The 19384-nt window shown below is 39.1% G+C and overlaps 1 protein-coding gene across 1 annotated transcript in view; it reads right to left on the bottom strand.

Moving 5' to 3' along the window:
• Nucleotides 1-19384, bottom strand: part of FBN1 (fibrillin 1) — a 159352-nt gene that overhangs the window by 106782 nt on the left and 33186 nt on the right. The window lies entirely within an intron of this gene.

Here is a 19384-nt window from a genome sequence, read left to right as displayed (position 1 = left end):
AAGAAAAAAAATACTGGGTAATTAAAATGCACCACTCTGCAGTCAGGTGCAGTAATGGTGTGAGAAATCAAGCTTCCATCTTTCCCTGGCCTGGAATGGCAGGTGCTGAGAATGCTATATATAAGAAAAGATAACACATCTCTGTTATAGAGGGGGAAAATTCACCTTAAACACAAGTTTTAAATTAGAAAAAGTAGGATAGGATTAGGATTAGAAAAACAGATGATGGGATTTCCAAAGGAGATTCCAAAAAAGTCTGGTAGCTGGACAGTTATACATGTGAAAAATTAATGGGGGAGAAGGGAACTCTGAATGTATCAACTCAAATGTCACCAGTAAGAATTATATGAGAATGACATCAAGCAAATGATGGTTTTGGAATAGGGATAAACACTGTGTTTTAAAAAATTAGCTTTCATTGAGCCATGAATGAAGACTCTTAAATGAATCATAAAAATAGGCATATATAATCATATTTACCTAAGCTGATTCAGTTGTTCTTGCACAAAAAGAAAAAAAAAAAAAACGTCCTATCACTTGTCCCGAGTTTAAAAACCAGGAATGGAAGAAATGTATACCTGATATTCTGATAAATGGTGACACAATGGCAGCATGGATATGATAAGAAATGCCAACTCTTTAAAATTTTATTTCTTTGAGAAAGAAATGTTTCTTGACAAGATTGGAAACCATACGATACCTCTCACTATATAAACAACTATACTGTTAACGGAAAACCATAGCTTCCATCACTGTATGTTTCACAGTACCTCAATCATTTCACTCTCTTCAAAGTAGGCAGCAATACATTTAAAGATGATGGAGAAAAACACCATGTGCCTTATTTCAGGAGGCAGGATGTGCTGTGCCTGAGATGTAAAATTCCAACAACTACAGAGAGTCTTAGAAATTCCACAAGAGCACAGCACGACCAAGCTGACTGTAGCAGTAAGCATCACCATAGCACAGAGAGTTACAGAACAAAAAGGTTTAGCATTTCAGGGTCAATTTCCAAACGTCCTTAAAAGTAATTCTATGTATTTTCAGACATACTAAAATCTCCTCATAAGGACAGAGAGAGCAAACAGAATTCTTTACACACATATCCCTCCCAAAGGATTAATGCAAACCTGTGTGTGTCACTGTACCAGAGGAAGCTGGTAGCTCACTACCCTGGACTTCAGGAGAGCAGACTTTGGCCTCTTCAGAAATGAAGAGGTACTTGGTAGAGTACCATGGAATAAAGCCCAGGACAGAAGAGGGACCAAGAAAGCTGGTTAACATTGAAGGATCACCTTCTCTAAGCTCAGGAGCAATGCATCCCAACAAAGAGGAAGTCAAGTAAAAACACCAAGAGACCCGCATGGATGAACAAAAAAGGAAGCCTACAGAGTATGGAAGCAAGGACAGGCAGCCTGGGAGAAACACAGAGAAACTGTCTGAGCAGACAGGGACCAGGTTAGGAAAGCTAAAGCCCCGACAGAATTAAGTCTAGCGAGGGATATCAAGGGCAACAAGAAAAGCATCTATAGGTATCTCACAGATAAGAGGAAGAATAGGGAAAATGTGGGCCCTCTCCAGAAGGAAACGGGAGGCCTCATTACCTGGGACAGGGAGCAGGCTAAGGTACTCGATGACTTTTCTGCCTCAGTCTTCAACAGCAAGTGCTCTTAGTCATACCACCCAAGTCACAGAAGGCAAAGGCAGGGATAGGGAGAATGAATAACTGCCCACTGTGGGAGAAGATCAGGTTCGAGACCATCTAAGGAACCTGAAGGTGCACAAGTCCATGGGACCTGATGAGATGCATCCACAGGTCCTGAGGGAACTGGTGGATGAAGTTGCTAAGCCATTGTCCATCATATTTGAAAAGTCATGGCAGTCCAGTGAGGTTCCTATTGAATGGAAAAGGAGAAACATAACCCCCATTTTTAAAAAGGGGGAAAAGGAAGATCCAGGAAACTACAGGCCAGTCAGTCTCACCTCTGTGCCCAGGAAGATCATGGGGCAGATCCTCCTGGAAACCATCCTAAGGCACATGGAAAATAAGGAGGTGACTGGTGACAGCCAACATGGCTTCACTAAGAGCAAATCATGCCTGACAAATCTGGTGGCCTTCTACAATGGCGTTACAGTGTTGGTGGATATGGGAAGAGCAACTGATGTCATCTACCTGGACTCACGCAAAGCATTTGACACTGTCCTGCACGACATTCTTGCCTCTAAACTGGAGAGACATGGATTTGATGGATGAACCACTCAGTGGATATGGAATTGGCTGGATGGTTGCACTCAAAGAGTTGCAGTTAACAGCTTGACGTCCAAGTGGAGACTGGTGACAAGTGGCATTCCTCAGGGGTTGGTATTGGAATCGATGCTGTTCAACATCGTTGTCGGCGACGCAGACAGTGGGACAGAGTGCACTCTCAGCAAGTCTGCCGATGACACCAAGCTGTGTGGTGCAGTCAACATGCTGGAGGGAAGGGATGCCATCCAGAGGGACTTTGACAGGCATAAGAGACATGGACCTGTTGGAGCAAGTCCAGAGGAAGCCATGAAGGCCATGATAGGAGGGCTGGAGCAGCTCTCCTATAAGGACAGGCTGAGAGAGTTGGAGCTGGTCAGTCTGGAGAAGAGAAGGGTCCAGGGAGACCTTAGAGCAGCCTTCCAGTACCTAAAGGAGACCTGCAAGAAAGCTGGAGAGGGACTTTTGACAAGAGCATGTGGTGATAGGACAAGGTATAACAGCTTTAAACTGGAAGAGGGTAGATTTAGATTAGATATAAGGAAGAAATTCTTCACTGTGAGGGTGGTGAGGAACTGGAACAGGTTGCCCAGATTTGCAGATGCCCCATCCCTGGAAGTGTTCAAGGCCAGGTTGGATGGGGCTTTGAGTGACCTGGTCTAGTGGAAGGTGTCCTAGCCCAGGGCAGGGGGGGTTGGAACCAGATTATTTTTAAGGTCCCTTCCAATCCAAACCATATTATGATTTTATGAAATAGGGAAGGGCAGTGCACTTGTAACTCCATTTTCAATTGCAAAACGTCCCTTTCAGTTGCTTGTAGGCTGTCATGAAATCGTGTTTTGCATACAGGACTTTGTGGCTTTTAAGTGCTGGTCAGAAATCTGAATGACCATGCTCAGGAACCTATGGGATAACTATTATTTACCTCCATCTTTCCTAATAGGGGACATGTCACACATCTCCCTTCATGAACTGAATCAAGACAAGACACACGACACAACATTCCCACGTTAGCTCAATGCACTGGCTTCCAAACATTTGAAAAACCAGACACAATAATTCTCTGTCCACAGGTGACACCAAAATGCCAGTTGATAAATGCATCCAATCACAACATTCTTTTTTGCACATGGGCCATTTCCTTCAGTAATTACTCACTGTTAAGCACTCCCTGTCCTCTCCTCCTCCCAGCCAGACACCATTACTCACGCCAGTCAGATCCCAATGTGTCATCATAGGAAAGTACATGGCAAAGATATCAGAGGGTGTTCCGAAGGAAAGAAAACAAAACTTTGTAAATATTTTAAAACTTATTTCCTACAGCGTCTAACACTTCTTACCAATGAGGTTTGGTAGGTTTAGCTGTGGAATGTGAAGAAATTATCACCATGCCACTTCTCTCTGCTCCATTCCAGTGCCAGAGATGGCTTCACATATCAACAAGACCCTTTCCCAGCTGCTTCAGCGCACAGTGCAGCACAGAGCTCAAATTGCCGAGATGTAACACTGGCTAGTGCTAAGATATCACTGGAAAGAGGGACTCGGAGCACAACCATTCAGGCACTGCTCCTGGCCAGGGTATAAATCTGGCAGCAGAAATGTCTCAAAATACCACAGCTGTGCTGTGGACAGATCACAGCTCCAATTTGCCTCTCGTTATTTTAACAAGAGTAAAAAACATCCATGGAAGCATATCTAACACTTGCAATAAATAACTTCCACTGGTATCACAACTCTATATTCTGTATTAGTCAGCAGCAAAAGTTAGTTACAGCCTATATATTCCAGCCCCAGGAACATTATCCTCTAATTGGTGATTCTGATGATCCCATTTCTGCATGTCTTCCTCACCTTTGCCTGTTGCAAATTGTTCTTATATATTGACTTACTGGCACACTTCAGCCTAAATTTATTTTCCATTCCGTAAGCTGCTTCACAAATCCATTTCTGCACAGACAATCTGTTTAACATGTCTATCTAGCAAATATTATCTAGTCTTCCTATGATACTGGTTAAAGAATGGGACTTCTAAATAACAGCTTACTAACCACGTAAGACTAACATTATCAGCTGCATTTGATGTACAGAACAATACAGGCTGACCATTTTTGAAAGTATTTTGGCAACCCATTTTCCAGAACAAATATACAACTATTTTCATGCCGATTTTGTTCTTGCAACTGACCCAGTTCTCAAAGTCTGTAACTGAAAAGTAATAACATTACAGTAATAAAATTTTAAAAAATAATGTTCAAAAAATTGTTACAGAATCGGAGTGATTTGTTGCACACATTTTAATCCAACACGCAGACTAAGCATTTCACCAAAATCAAGGCTTTAGCTCTGTTGTTCCCAATTATGTGCGGCAGCAGTCCAAATACAGAAAATTGTTACCACATTTTATTCTTTTCCATGATGAAGAAAACAGTAAGCAATGCAGCTAAATGCAGAATAACTTCTCATTTCTGAATAATCAGTTACCTGACAAACCCTAACCCACCCTACTTTGCTGTATAAGCTACAAAGGAACATTTCTTTGCAGATTTTAATTTTTCCAATTTCTTTCACAGGCTAGCAACAATGAAATAAAATTCTGAGTTGACTTCCGTCTCTCTTTTTGTAAAAAACTAACTAACTTCGGTGACATATTTATTGTCAAGACCAGATGATTATTAAGGAAAATGGATTCAATTGAAGAACTCTGGAAGTTTCACTTAAAAAGAACAAGTTGGCTAAAGTTTATTACTACTTTTTAAAAAGCGTTCTTAAGAAGTGCCACGTTATAGAAACTCTCTTAACATACCACAAAGTATTAACTATTAAATAGCAAGGTAAAGACAAAGCTAGTAGACGAGCTCTGTGTATTTTTTTCTCTTTGGCTCCAGAAGACACTGACTATAAAATAACGGAGACAATCCAAAAGTAGTGTAAACTGTGTAAGAAAAATAGATCCTAATGACTTACAGTATATTAAATAGACCAACATCCAAAGAAAAGAAATATGCTTTCAGACAATGAAACACACAGGATTTAAAGAAGTAGTGCTTGCATTTAAAAAGGCGAGGGAGTGGTACAATACATTAGAAATAACCTTTTATTTCTAAAATATAAACGTTCCTCTGCAGTGTCATGAAACACAATACAGCAGCAGAGCATTGCAATGAAACTCAGTCCAGAACTGAAAATGGGTTATAAATAAAAAGAGGAGGTGAGAGGGAGGAAGGGAGCCAATTTCCCTGCTCAAGCCACGTGAAATGCAGTGAGCAAACATACAGAAGGAATGGTGAGAAGTCCACTCGCTTTCACTGTGGATCACTTACAGGGAAGGCAGTAAATGTAATAATGGTGGTTTGGGTGTTGGTAAGTATATATTACCATAATGACACATGGACAAATAACTTTTGTGGTCCTAACAGAATGCAGAACTTCTGAAGTCCTGGCAGCTCTTTAACAAGGTAATTAGAGCAATCAACAATTTCTTCTTACTCCTTTATAGCAGCTGCCAGGAATTGTCTGGCTTGTCCTATGGCTCCCTCTTTGCCATATCCCAAAAGGAGCAGCACTCCTGAGAAACTATGGCAGTGGAAAACTTCCACTGAGGAAAAGCAAGGGGCATGCAGATTGTCCCGTAAAGACTCTTCTCCACATGGCAGACAGCTCCCTGAAAAAATTTGTATTCTCAATACTTCTCATATACATGTATTTTTAGTGACATGATTTTAGTGACGACAGATTCGATGTGATATAAGTACTGGAAATTGTTTTTTTACTAGCCTGAAGACTTTAGAATAACTAATACTGTTCTTTTTGAGTAAGGTTGTAACATGGGGTTTTATGTTGTAAATAGCCAGCTAAAAAGATACCAAAAATCTGAAAAACAATGACAACAAAGTATTTTGATTTTCACAGAAATATCTTAACAATTACTTCATTTCATGATTTCACAATAACCTCCTGAAAAATCACAAAGTGTTACAAATTTAAGTCAATAGTGTACAAAAATTGCTTCAGACACTAATATCTCACCTCTAACTCTACGGCGAAACACATCAACTACTTAATTGAAGTACCATGCAACCCTCTGTGTTACAAGATCAGATTCCTTCCTCAGTGTAACTGTGGCGTCACTCTGTGTGTACACCAGTGTAATCTTGACCAGCATCTGGCTCATTTTGCGTAACCGCATATATGGGATTTGCATTAAGACTGTGGTCCAAAAATAAACACAGTAATAACATGCACTACTTAACTCTGAATAAGTCTGATGGTATCTCTCTTGAAATGTCACAAAATACATGCCATAATTTTGGAATTATGTATTCAATACCTATTGCTAGAAGTAGGAAACATCTCTTTCCAAGAAGGTAAATGATCTAACCTTGACTCATAAGTGTTTTCAACTAAGCAAGTATAATTTTATTAAATCTGTATGTTTATATATATAAGTACCTGAGATGCTAACACTCGTGTGTTTCATTACTCTTAACTTTTTGTACAATTCTAGAGATATTACTATAGACCTCACCTCTCACTTATTATTTTTCTGGTTGGATTTGAATTTTACAGGTTTTCAGTGAGTCTAGAGTTCTCTCTTCTCTAACACTTTCCTATAATATTTACTAAAGCATTAAACTACTCTATTGCCAATTGTGAATTACCTCCAGAAATTCTAAGATACTCACAGAGCTTCTAGACTTCTGTATTTATTGGAAAGAGCCAATGAATATCATATATATTAGCATTTAATTTTAAAAAGTAAACTCATATTATTTCTTTAAGGTGTACTGTCATTCCTGTCTTCATTGACCAGCTGGTTGAAGGAGTCTTCTCTTTGTTGAACGCTAATGGGTGCATGTCCCCCAAAGCCAATCAATGACTGTCCTCAAGTGACTGAGGACTTTCTGCATCCATCACATCTTTAATCGAAGGATTACAGAAACTATTTACAAAAATTGTCAATTAAATACTCTTTGTTAAAGCCACATCAAAAGCCTGATTTTCCCAAGCAGTAAAAGAGTGCAGAACTAATTATAATTAAGTATCTTAAAAGAGAAAAAAAAATTATGAATCCACAGACTACTATCAAACTTAGGGTCAAGTTCTCTTCTTACTTGCACTCTGTAGGCAAGAAGAGTGAAAGGTCTTTACTGACTATCCTGTTAGCAATGTAATGAAAAGCACATTTTCTTTATTTTTTAACTTAAGATATTGGTTGAGAACAATTGCAAGTCTTTCTAAAAGACTTCGAATTACCATTGATACTCTAGGCAAATATAGGAAATTTTTAGTGCTTTTACTCAAAATGCAAGTAACTCCACATTCTTAGCATGTTGTTTAACATTTCTTAACTTTTAAATAGCATCTGTGATTATGTCTTTGGCTTTTTCTTATTCATCTTGCTATGTATACATTCTTTTAGTGTAACAGGTATTGAGATATAATTTTACCTCAGCACTGCAAACTGGCATCTCTTCTACTTGTTAGGAATGTCAGGTCCTAAGATTTCATTTGCCTCCATACATTGGGCAAATAATTAAAACTTGGGAAACAGACACCAGTCTGAGTGCCTTGAACATGGACATCCACGCTCTGAAACTGAAATCCTAACAGATTCCTGTTTCCTCCCTATTAGATAGGACTTGTTGGTTTTGTAGGTGCCCAGACATGGATATCCAGCATGAAGTCCAGGTCCCAGTTACAATAAAGGGTTAGACTCATTGACTTTGATGAGAGAATGACAATTCAGTGGGGGAATCCCATTGCCTGTGACTGTACATGTGCACACCCACACATAGAAAACGGTCAGCGTTGGGGGGTGAGGGGAAGAGAGAGATCCACCCAGCTTCAGAGGCCTCTTTCCAAAGGCCTTTCCAAAGGCCTCTTTCAGTTCAACCAAAAGTGACACACTCCAATTGTATTTTACTAATTATGTTCTCACAGGGAATAGCATCAGAATCTTGGAAACTGTAGTTTGTACTGAACAGTCCATTACACTGATCACCACACAGTTTTGCATTATTTCTCAGTACCTATTTTAGAGATTCTGGGTTGAAAAACAACACTTCTCTCACCTCTATGCCACATAAATCCCAGTTGTCCCTCAAAGCTGATTTTTTTTTTTTTTTGCCATAACAATCACTGAAATTTATCTGTGTAAATGCACAGAATATCTGGAATTAAGGGTCTCAATTAATGGAGTTCATAAAGGTTGCGCTCTAGAACATACATCAGTGAGGACCAGATAAGTAATTTCTATTTTGGGGATGTGGGAAAAAGGAATCAGGGGTTCAGCAAATAAGTCAGATGTCTGTCTCTGGCTTGTTCTTTGTATACTTCAATACAGTAATGCTGCTTTCATACAAAAATGGGAGATCCTAGTTGAAGGAGGATGATGATGAATATGCATGCATATATATCTCTGCACATATTTGCACTTTCTTTTTTTCTCTTCTATCTAGGGTACAAAAGATTAAAGGAGAAGTTTTGTTACACAGAGATTCTCCCAAAGATAAGTAAATACTGAACATAATTGGAATCACTTAGATTTAGGTCAGCAAACGGCAAGCCTCACTAACTCCCAACACCGGCGTACTTAACCTTTGAGTAACACGGGTGCGTTAGCCTGTCACACAACCCCAGCCTCCCTTTCTCGGTTTACACTGCACAGCATAACACAGCCTGGTGTAGCTATGCATCACTGCTAATGCATCATGATATATGAGTAGTACCAGAATGTAAAACACATGAAAATTAGAGAGCCACAGAACACAGAAGCCTTTTAAATACATTTTTCATTTTTAAAAATCATTAAAAGGCCTTGAAATTAAGTATAGTGTTTATAGATTTAACTATGCTATTTACAGAAAAAAATAATAATTTATGTAAAATTTACCAAGCTCTTACAGGCTTTGCTTCTGTTTACAGATAAAAGTATCCGCAGAAACTGCTGTTGATCCAGATGCCTGTCGAATACATAATACTGCTCAGCCTTATAAAATGCTGCGTATAAAAGGATGGAAACTGCTTTTTGGCCTACTTTCTACACTGACATACTGAAGAGAAGGGATAGTCTTGTGGTTGAGACACTTGGCTGGGACTGAGATGACCTGGGTTCAGTTTCAGACTCCGCTACAGACTCCCTGTACGTCCTTACACAAGTGACTTAATCTCGCTGTATATTAGCTCCCCACATGTAACGTGGGGCTGCCAATACTTCTGGATGCTGTTGGGGTTTTTTTTTTCCCTCTTCAGACTACACAGCTTTTGGGACACAGACTTGTGTTTTTTGTGAATGATAAAGGGAGCCTCAAGCTGAGTTCAGACCTCTTGGAATTACTGTAATAAAACGAGAAAAGATCTTAAATGTAATGTTTTGTGTGTTACGACCCTTCAAGACTGTTTTTGTGTTGGTTTTGTTTGGGTTTTTTTTTTATGTTCAATTAATTGTCAGTTTCTAGTAAAAGACCAGAAGAATTAGCTCCTGAGATTTTCTGTGCTGGGCAAGTGCAATAGCAGCAGAACACATTCCACAGAGGAACTCATGCACAATCAATTAGATCGTCTAATTAATTTTCCAACTCAATGGATGCTATGAACTACTTTTTTTTTTTTTTCAGAAATATATCTATACTGGATGTACATGTGTAAAAGCAATCCAAAAACTTGTAAAATCTTAGAAAAGGACAGATGATAGTCACTTGAAGGGAATGGGCTGCTACATGGGAACAATGCTCTCTCACGTGGGATACATATTTCTGTCATGAAAGGAGAAAATACATACAAGGGTAAGAGAGTATTTTCTAGTCGACAAGGTTGTGTAGTTACCATTAGGGACTGACTTGTTAATCAGTATTTAGTGTGATGTATAATATTAGGAATGACATAATTAGGGAGAATGCAAACATTGCCCATGCGGAGAGAAAGAGCAAAAGAAGAGCTTAGAAAATAGGTTGGAACCAAACAGGGACAAAAAGTATAGATATTGACAGGGTTTTTAACTACAGATGATATGAGGTACACTACAGCAGCTAACAACAGAGATCTGTTTATCTAGTCCTAACTCAGACAAAACTTCAATTAGCATCAGCAGGAACAGCAAGAACTGTGTCTGAATAAGGACTCTGGAATAAAGATTGAAACAAGCAGGAGAACAGCCACAGAATTTTATGCCTTCTCTCACAGAGTCTTCAGCAGCAGATTTTCAACTGCCCTGAGTTTTCCCTGCACTTCCTTTCCCATCATTGTGATCCCCCAAAAGTACTTATTGCACACTAACATAATGAAGTTTTTGTGAGACTAGAGTTCTAATTGCGATGTCTGGATTAAAACAGTGAGTTGTGACATTTCTAAGAGTCCTAAGGGAGATGACAGCGAGTTCTAGAGAATACACAGATACTTAATACTCCACAATTATGGGAAAGATGACACAGAAGCGTGGCAAAGCACTTCAGCTGGGATTTTATCACAGGCATTTCTACAGACTAGATTTATAAAGGAACTTATGAAAAAGCCTATAGGAACTAAAAAGTTATAAACATAATCATTTCTCCAACCTATAACACTGATCGGTGTTCTGTTAGTAACGGTTTCAAATAACATGGTTGCTAGATCAGATGAACAACAAAAGTGAGACAGCAAGCTCTGGAAAAGAGGCATGCTGCCTGTAGGTAAGGGAAAGCCAGAGCAGCAAGCCTTCAGGGAACAAGTGTGAAGGAAACAAGGATACAAAGAAGCAAAACAGCAAAAAAGCAGAGGGAAGAAAAACAGGAAGGCAGCAAAAACAGGATGGATCAAAGCAAATCTAACAAATGAGTGGGAGGCACAAAGACATGGAGAGATAAACAGTGGGAGCCAGCAGACACCATGTGTGAGAAGGGGAGAAAAGGAAGGAAAAGGCCGGCCAGCCCAAGAGCTTCGCCCGCCAACCAGGAGAGGGAGGTTTGCCAGGACAGGCTGGCCAACTAACTAGTTAAAAAGGAGGTCCAAAGAGCCAACTAGCAGAGAGCAGCCAGCCAGGCAAAGCCATCCAGGAGAGGAATTCATGTATGGATGAGGGTGGGAGCAGTCCCGGCTCTACCTGGGAGCTGTGTGACCTGCAGCAAGCACCACGCTTTGCAGGGCAGGGAAAACAGATTTAGCAGCTCTCATCTTCCTGCTCCGAGAAGCAAAACCATGTCCAAAAATGTCAGCAATGTGATGAGCGTTTCACTGACACAGTAGACCACAGTATCCCACCAGGCTATGCACTCTGAAATATTATCCACTAGCTAGCACTGGGTGACCAAATATTAATAAAGAATGATCTCACAAAGTGCAGATATTAACAACTGATTTTTCCAAAAGGCATTTTCCTCCCATCTGTAGAGTTGATTTCCATATTCTTTTTCTACTTTGATATTTTCAAGCTGATAAGATACAAATTACATACCCCGATATTCTTTGTATAGTTCAATGTCAAAATCGTAAATCAGGAAAAACAAACACTAGGCCAGTGGTAAATGAAGATATGAGATTAAAAAGGGGGTTACAAACCACAGGAAGAACAGCCTAATCCAGCACTGACAACTGCTTATCTGTGAAACCAGGCAGCTCCATCTCAAAGAAATGAAATTAAGTGTATCGAATAAGGAAAAAAATTAAACTGTAGCTAATAGATTTCTAATAGATAGCAAATATTTGTGCTGTCTTCTAAAATGCTTTTTACACTGAAAGAACAATTGTCTGGAACAGAATAAACCATGGCAAGGCCAAATGGTGTTCCCATCTTAAGATTTAAAATTCATTCTTAAAAAAAAAAAAAAAGAAAGAAAGAAGAGAAATGAGCAGTAAAAGATATAGATTTAAATTATTTCTGAGAAAAACAAGCTCCATTTCACAGTCACTAGACTGTCAAGTACATCCTGTTCATTCTTATTTCCCCAACAAGTCTTCCTGCTGTAAGTCAGCATCATACAAAGCAGGTACTGAGGTTAAGAGATGGTTCTGTCAAGGAATCAGGACTCACAGAAAGATCAGAAGTTAATCCATGTATGAGCAATGTCTCAATGCTTACCCTACCCTTCTGCATATAGGCCCTAATCCACACCATTAAAACCCTTGAGTATCTTTTTCCTTTTAACCTCACTGGGCTTTGAATGAAGTATTAAGCCGTTAGGAAGCTAGTAGTCCGATTCAACTCTCCTCTAGCCTCCTCAAGCCAAAAGCAGATTCACAGCTGAGACAGAGGATGGTTTAGGTACTGAAAGTCAACCTCTGCTTGGGACTGAGTGCAAGAGATCGGTACCTGACAGACAGCACCTCGGGGTTCCCGCAACTGGTAAGAGGAGAGAGAGGAAGGGAAGCAGGAGGCAGCTCCCATCTACTGCTGGGGAGCAGCAAAGAGTTAAGAGGGGTAACCGTATCAAGTACAGCCTAATGCAGTTTAAAGCTCCTCTGTAGGAGCCCTGGTATCTGTCTGAGCTGCGAAGTTTAGCAATTACAGTGCCAATTTAAACTCCTACTTAAAAATATAGGAAATATTTCCTTTTTTATTTTTAACGGAACACGTACATTTAGGAATCTAGGTGGTCACCAATACACATGTGCATCCTCCCAGCAATGTTAATGGAACAACAGACTTCTGAGTGGTGTCTGAAGTTTCAGCTGCTTGTAAACGAGCACTATGGGAAAACTTTTAGGTGGTGTTAAAAAATTCTCACAGAACAGTAGAAAGCTCCTAATTTAAGACATTTCAGTGGAAGAGAAAACTTCCTCCCGATTATCAGAGGTATTTTGCACCATATCCAAAAGGCAAGTAAGACTTCTCCCAGAAACAAAAAATGTCTTTTTATCCACATCATTCTTGCCAGAAAAGTGCCTGAACATTAATTTTAATAATTAAGCTTCAGGTTTCGACTACATTTGTGATAAATAACATTCACGTTAGAAAAACATTTTTGAAGAATCAAATCGTTTAGTCTTATAAAATAAAATAAGCTTGCAGTGGTTAAATTGCCCTTACTTATGAACTTTTTATTAGTGTGTGAATATACTGTAAGCCTAAATTATAAAGATCATGTAATTTAGCCCCCACGTTTGAAATGAGACAACCACTGGATTGGTGGCATCTTGCCTGGCAGCATGCTGATCTCTTTCTTTCCCCCATTTCATTTAATTAGAAACTTGAAATCGGATCAGCAATTTTTAAACAAACTCTTAAACTGATTAAAAGCCTTGTTCACAAAAGCGATCCTGCTTATTTTTCATGAGCATCAGGCTGCCCCTCTGTAAGTCAGCCAGCCTGCTGCCTGCAACCTCATTCTCCTGCAAAAGAGATGTAGAGAGTCACTGTCACCCTGGGTACTCCATCTGCGCAGGATAGCTCTGCATAAATATCATGTCACTGCAAACCACACACAAAACTGACTACTTTAAAAAAAAAAAAAAAAGGGAAAAAAAAGGGAAAAAAAACCCAACAAATCAAAACAACAACCAAAATAACCCCAACCAAAAAAAAAAAAAAACCAAACCCAAATAACAAAAACAGCACAAAGACATCATCTCATGGAAAAAGCAAGGCACAGAACTCTTACACATCTGCTCAAATTTGAGCATAACTTAAATCCAACTAAAATGAATGCAAAGATCTCCTTTGGATTTAAAAGGGCTACTTGCAGTTCATCGGAGGCTATTGGAGCATACACAAACAAAATTCTCTGTGTTAACCAATGTACATTAACACATCTGCATTCAAGAAACACTTTAGAAATGAAAATATCACGATTGTGCATGCAGCACACAAGCCCAAAAGCACACTACATTATAAAACTGAAAGAGGTTGTATGTATTTTGTTTGCCATTTACTATACTAGAACATTTCTTATTCATAATCTTGAAATTTCAAATTGCTGTTAAATAAATACCACATTTTCCATACCCTACAGCCAACAGAGTCTTCTTTGCTAAAACATCTTCATGTTTGTGGCTTATGCCTTCGAGTACTTCTTACTTTTATCCAAAACTACTGATTGGTAGTATTGTGTGGTAAGACAGCACAGAGCTAATTGCTTTCTCAATACCTTTGCGCACCTTCTTGGGACCTGGCTGATGAGATCTGATCATGTAAACTCTGACTCCCAATCCAAAGGCCACTGAAGTCTTTGGGCATCCTTTTCTTTCACGTGAGTAGGTTTTGGGTCACTTTCACGGTTAATGAGAAGTTTCATCCAGGCTTCACGTCTCTGAACAATACAAGACTTCTACCTCTGAGTTTACCATACTGCCCAAACGTTTGAATAAACAACCAATATGCATGTGTGTGTGTGAAATGCATGTATAACCTACCCTCTGGACACAGCAAAAAGAAGAATTGTAGAATAAATGTAAGCCATTCCATGCAGGGTTTTGGCAATAGTTTACAACAAGTAGCAAACAACTACTGCTTTTGATGTTCATTGCAATGTTAGCCATCTTGAACTCTTTTGGTGTTTCCTTGGATGCAATGGGTAGTTGCCTAAAAATTTCATTTGTGGTACTGAATGCAGAGTCACTACATACCATTTTATAAGATTACCCAAGTATTTATGAACAAGGAATAGAAGTTGCATGTGTATATGCACAAAACCCATCTAATTTGTTTACATTATTTCAGACACAAAAAACCACATTTCTCATATCAATAATTCCTGCAGCAGACAAACATGAAGAACAGTGGTGGTCTCTTAATAGTGGGAGATGTCAGTAAGAGCTCCTGTGGCTGCACTCCAGACAACTACAATTAAAGTGTCAAAATTATCTCAAGTCTTCTGAGTAAGCCTCTCCTCCATTATATTGAATTCAAATGAAGTTTACCATTTATCTCAAACAGGACCAGGATACCACTCCTGGTAGGTTTTGGGGATAGTCAAATCATTGCAAGAGCAGCAAGACTTTGCATCAGAGTAACAAAAAGAAATTCCTCCCGGCTTGAGATTGAAGCAGACATCAACAACATAGGCTGAAGGAAGTTGTTATTTCTATTCAAAATTCTAAACAGCTGTTTTCAAGACAGATTAAAAGATTTTTCAATATTTGGATTCAACTCAAGAGCTTTATCTAATGCATACTTTGTATTTGAGTATTTGTTGAATTAGAAATTTAATAGAGCAGCTGAGTATTTTAAAATCTTTTGGAAGATGTGAAAAAGGGATGTGAACTCTAGCACACCCTGTAAAACATAAATTTCTTACCAAAAGAATATGTTATTCATGTACTCTGTACATTAGGTCAATTATTACTCACTTTCTTTGGAGAGCAACCAAGTGCCTCCACCCTTTGTAACAGAGCACTGTAATCAACTGTAGTAAGAATAGCAGAATTATTCTAATACACATTGATAGCTTGGGCCCTAGCTCAAGAAGGCTTGAACAGTAAGAGACTAAGATGGATTTGCCATCACGTTTACTTTTTTTTTTCTTTTAAGAGGGGAAGAAATTAATATTTCCTTGTACACCTTTGTAAATAATTTCAATTTCACATAAATGGGAAAAATTATAAAAAGGAAGGCTTTAAATTGGCCCTCCAATTTAAACACTTCTGTTATTTAATGACAAATTCCATAAACATTCTGATACCAATACTTCTTCCACTGCACGTCTTTCATTTCTGCTAACCCAATTTAACCTCTCATCTTCCTTGCAGTCAGCAGCTGTACAAAGCATTTTTTTTGTACTGACATCAGCAAGTGACTGAAGTGCTAGTGCTAGATTTAAAATGCCTTCTAAAAACATCACTTTTTGTATTGAATTTGGAACTGAGTTTGATACAACTTGTACTGTTATTTTAATATAGTATCACCTTTCATGGAGCCATATCTTGTTGCGTTCCTGCTGGGACCTGAGAGCTGAAATAGCACAAGGTCTAACGCATGGCACTTCATTTTGCCCAGCCTGGCTCAGGCCAAGAGAAGCATTTCAAATTATTTAGATAACCACACAGATTAAATACCCAGCAAGATAGCTTGCTAAGTCATTCATCATTTGCCATTCCTGGACTGTGCTTGTGTCTAGCAATGTTTTTACTAGAAGAGCCGTTCAGATGAATGGAATGCACATCTCTGCTGGGTTTCCCCTGCCCAAGCAGCAGTCTAAACTTCTCAACCTGCCTTCAAGACTCTTTTCCTGACATGTGTGGAAACTATTTGGCTGATCCCCTCTGCCATCTTCTTCTTGCCTATCTTCCCTCCTCACCTGCTTCCCTTGCTTTTTCTTTATGAGCCCCTATACATCTACCCAACGCCAGTGCATTAAAACACTACCCTCTACTTATTTCAGTTGCTCAAATTGTCCTCTTATTACTCCTTTACTCTTCACCTCAGGAATTGAGTAATGAATTATTCACACTGTGTGGTGCAATTCAATTCCAGACATAGTATCCATATCATTAAATTATAGAATCATATGTCTTCTCTTAAAGGTTACTGGAGCCCAGGTAACCTAACATGGACTCTCCTTTCACAGTTATGTATCACTTGCCTCTTTTTTAATTGCCCATTTCAGTGGTAGATCTTTTTGCCCTTAAAGACTGCAAGTCTGGAAATAATTTTTGACCCTGTGGTTTCTTTTGAAGCTTGTATTAATCTGACCGTAAAGCTGTCATACTACCATTTTACGAATCTCTCCAAGTTACCACCCATCCTGTCCCACCGGGACATGGAGATTCTCATAAACGCTTTCATCATATCCCAGCAGGACAATTATAATTCACTGTTCGCTGGTTTTACTATTACCTCTTATAAACATTTCAAGCTCAAGAAGTATTCTGTCACTGTACTGCTCAACTGAACTAAGTCATCTGGACGTACTATTCCAGCACAGAGACGAGGCCAATGGCCCTTCAAGAAGCAGTTCAAGGTGTCTCACTTTAAGATTCATTTTAATTGCATTTTGAAGAAAGTGCACAGCATGGTCTTTCCACTGTATGTTTACTGTTTCACTTCTTGCTGCATTTCTCAGAAACTTAAGAAGGAGCTTTTGACATCCTAAAATCTCCCGTCACTGAGGGACCCATTTTCCTCCTAAATCAGGTGAAATTATCAGTCAAGCAGCTAATAAGTCTTCCCATCTTTTTGTTTTAAGTGACAAGCAGGTAAGTACAGCCAGAGTCAGGTGCAAACAGGAAAATTCCCCTGACAGTGGGTCTGCAGTTACTAGCGTTACTAGGAGTTAAAACCATTTTCTATCTCACACCCCATGAACCACTGTAATTTTGTCAGCTTATTTTATATTTTTAAATGAACTGTTCCTTTTTTAGAATTTTATTAGGCAAGCACACTCGAAATTATCAGCATAACATGTGCTTTCATTTCACGGCACTCAATCAATTGCTGCCACAGGACAAACATCCTCCGAATAGTAGAACACACAAATAAGAAGAAATGCAAACCATGCAAGTTTATTAATGCTTTGACAATGTTAGCACTGGATCTTCCTTAAGTGGCTAGCAGGTCTGAATTACACAGTTGGAGGTGTTACAAATCACAGATTAACATATTTTAACACATTTTCTAGAAGGTGGCTGGACAGAGTCCTGAGCAACCTGTTGTAACTGATCCTGCTGAGCAGGCGGGTTGGACTAGATAATCTCAAGAAGTCCCTTCCACCCTAAACAATCCTGTAAACTGAGATACTGTTAGAAATTATCCTCTCTCCCCTGTAATTCTTATGGCTCTCTCTCAAAAAAAAAAAAAAGTAAATACATTCTTTGATAGGCAGGAGTCACTCCACTAACCAGTACCTCTGCATTTTAGTGTGCTGTCTGCTTTTGCTGGAGATAAACTGATTTCCCCAGCTTTGCTGAAAACTCATCTATCAATAGAGTCAATGGAGCCATTGTAAGCAGTGGGATCAATGTGAAAGGACTTGGGGCAAAAACTGACGGCTTAGTTTTGAGACCAAGGAGCACAGGAGCACTATGACGTTGTTGTGTATACAGAAATAGGAAAGAAAATGTTAAGTCTAATAAAATACCACTGAATTTATTACCACTGCTGCAATGCCAGCAAAGACCCTTCTTCTGCTTCAGCACAGTGGAGCAGGGGCTTTGTCCCACGCCGTGTGTAGTGGTGCAGGATGAAAGCATCAGCCACCAGCCACCACTTCCCCAAGAAGGCAAGAACTGTGAGCACACAGGTTTCTGCTAAGCTCCTGTTTCCCTATGACTGTCAGCACCTCTGTGTTGGAAGAAAAAGCTTTAGAGCATCACAGCAGATGATTCATCCCAAGGAGTAAGGAGGAAATGGGGAAAGTACTGAATCTCCTGGCAATCACTGGGTAAACTTTACAAAAAACATAAATGATGAGGACAGGGCCATTATAAAACATGACCAAGATCATTTAGTAAGCCAGGCTTATTTGAGTTAAATGCTTTTTAAAAACAGAGTCACACATTAAGTTAAACATGCAGGATCAAGGAAGACAGTGCAGAGACCACCCCTTCAGAATGGGACCTGTAATCTGAATTACACCATCACGAAAAGAAATCAAGACAGCAGACTGCAGTTATGTTAACCTACCTGTGACAGTTTAGGCTGGGTAACACCCACAATAGACACATAGTAAATGTATAAGAACACAATTTGTTCTTATACTTGGATTTGTTTCATATTTCTTTTCTTCAAATATAAAACCATATGTTTATATATGTCTGCACACACACATGCACTTTTAATAACTTACATGCTTTTTTAAAATTACTTATCCCTAGCCTTTACATACAGAGAGAAATATTGAATCCTGTTTTCTTCACATACGGAAATTCTGCCTTTTTCCAAAAGCAGTTTTCTCTGGATAAGGAGTGCAAAGCTAGGCTCTGTTTTACAGCAGAGCAGAATTTGGAGAGTGATCTTTCTCTTAGGTCTCCTTTCTTTTCAGACCTTATTTAGGCCTCTTTTCTTTTCCTACAGCATTTCTCTACAGTGCCAAACCGTACAAGCTGTCACCGAAAAAAAAATATAAAAACCACTCAGCCATTATTCGTGAACTTCTCAAGGCCAACTGGAAGTGTGAATGTGACTGTCCTTACAGCTGCTCTTAGGTAGTTGTTTCCTACAACTTTTTGCAACTTTTATGCCGAGATAGGGTATGAGATGTCTTTCTAAATGTAACAGTTTACTTTAGAAAAGCT

This window comes from Chlamydotis macqueenii, chromosome 12, assembly GCF_036417535.1.
Source record: "Chlamydotis macqueenii isolate bChlMac1 chromosome 12, bChlMac1.mat, whole genome shotgun sequence".
NCBI classification, from domain to species: domain Eukaryota; kingdom Metazoa; phylum Chordata; class Aves; order Otidiformes; family Otididae; genus Chlamydotis; species Chlamydotis macqueenii.
Note: the sequence above shows the minus strand (reverse complement) of the source record. Positions and strands in the feature narration are given on the sequence as shown.